Source organism: Frankliniella occidentalis, unplaced genomic scaffold (assembly GCF_000697945.3).
Source record: "Frankliniella occidentalis isolate FOCC.00 unplaced genomic scaffold, Focc_3.1 Scaffold11, whole genome shotgun sequence".
Lineage (NCBI taxonomy): Eukaryota > Metazoa > Arthropoda > Insecta > Thysanoptera > Thripidae > Frankliniella > Frankliniella occidentalis.
In genome coordinates this window covers 3428673-3430213 of record NW_026267141.1, presented here as the reverse complement: position 1 = coordinate 3430213, position 1541 = coordinate 3428673, and the positions used below count along the sequence as shown (strand labels likewise).

Genomic DNA, 1541 nt, shown 5'->3' with positions numbered 1-1541 from the left:
TGCAATCTCCGGGATCTCAGTGACGAAGTTTTACGTGGGGAGGGGATGCGGGAAGATGCTGACTCCATCCCCTTCCCCTATTGAGTCCAATAAGACGGAATGTAGACACCACAGCACATCATTGTCAGCCACACCCGGAGCGCGACGAATCGGGTTGGGACTCGAGTTTCCGATCGGACAAGAGGGAGAGGGCGAGAGGCGGGGGACTGCCAAGTCAAGGATTCGGCCCGAATCGGTGCCCACGATTAAAAACTCCAGCTGGGAGGCGCGGAGCGCCTGACGGCGCCGGGGTAGGCCACAGAGTCCGACAGCGGAGCGCGGCGGGCTTGCCTAGTTCGAAGGGGCTCCGACGACCAACACGAAGATCCCAGAGCCTACAGAAGGGCTGGTGGTGACGGACTTTTCGTACTTTGATCCCCGACGTCGGAAAGAAAGAACCCGTTACAGCCCAGACGCGACTAGCCACGCCGCCTTGACCCGAGAGCCCAGCCCAGCCGCTGCAAATCTTAAAGAGCCCGTATCAGTCCGCGCCAGCTCAGTGCGGGCTTGCCAGGCGCGGATTAAGGGGAGGGGCGAGGGGGGCGATCGCCCCCCCTGTCGTCTCTATACAGCCGCCTGAAATGTAGGCAATTTGTGGTACAAAACCCCTGTATGTAGGCAACCAACAGTGCATCGCCTCCCCTGTCAGCTGGACCTTAATCCGCGCCTGGGGCTTGCACGGGCTGTTAAGGGTTGCTTTGCCATCCGTTACACCCAACGTGGTTACACCCGATACACACACACGGCGGTGTGCTTATTTTCCTTGGTCCTTGACGTCAGACAGTCGTATTTCACATGCTGCATGTTTAGTAAATTGCTTACATTATCACACGGCATACATGTCCTGCTCTACGAGCTCGCCGTCTAGAGGGGAGAGATTTCCGTTGCTTTTCAACCAGATTCTTTTCGCAACGTCTTCAGAGCTAGTAAAAGTGTTGTATCAGTGTGCATTCTTAAGTATGGCGCGCTAGTAGGGTAGAGGATACAGTGATTGTCCGGGGTACAGTGATTGTCCCCTGCGACTTTGAACGCCCCTAGCGGGTAAACGGTACGGCGCAGGTAAACCGGGCACAGTGCCATCTGTAGACAGTTCTTTTCACTACTGAGTCGCGCTACCGCCACCTCACCCGTCCCACTGTGATGGGAGCTACAGCCGGCGCCGCTAGGGACTGCGCAAACAGAGACGGACAAGGTGAGTTTCTTAGCGCTCGGACTAAGAGCAGAGGGTTAGAATCGGGTCGTTTACGACCGGATGCCGACGTGTTTGTTCGAAAACTTCTTTGCGGCTAGGTTGTTGAAGGTTCATTCTACCATATGGCATGTGAGATAGTGCAAATATTTGACTGCAGCTTGCTGTAGGGGGCAGGGGTGCAAATATTTGACTGCAGCTTGCTGTAGGGGGCAGGGACAATCACTGGTTCCCGAAATGCGAATGCTACAGTGATTGTCCCTTCGTCGTAAAAGAATGTAAATCGAGCAGAATATCGCTCATTTTCACCCCG

The 1541-nt window shown here is 55.2% G+C and overlaps 1 protein-coding gene across 2 annotated transcripts in view; it reads left to right on the top strand.

Annotated features, from left to right (window-relative positions):
• LOC113214793 (uncharacterized) overlaps positions 1 to 1541 on the top strand; it is a 14515-nt gene that overhangs the window by 1659 nt on the left and 11315 nt on the right. The window lies entirely within an intron of this gene.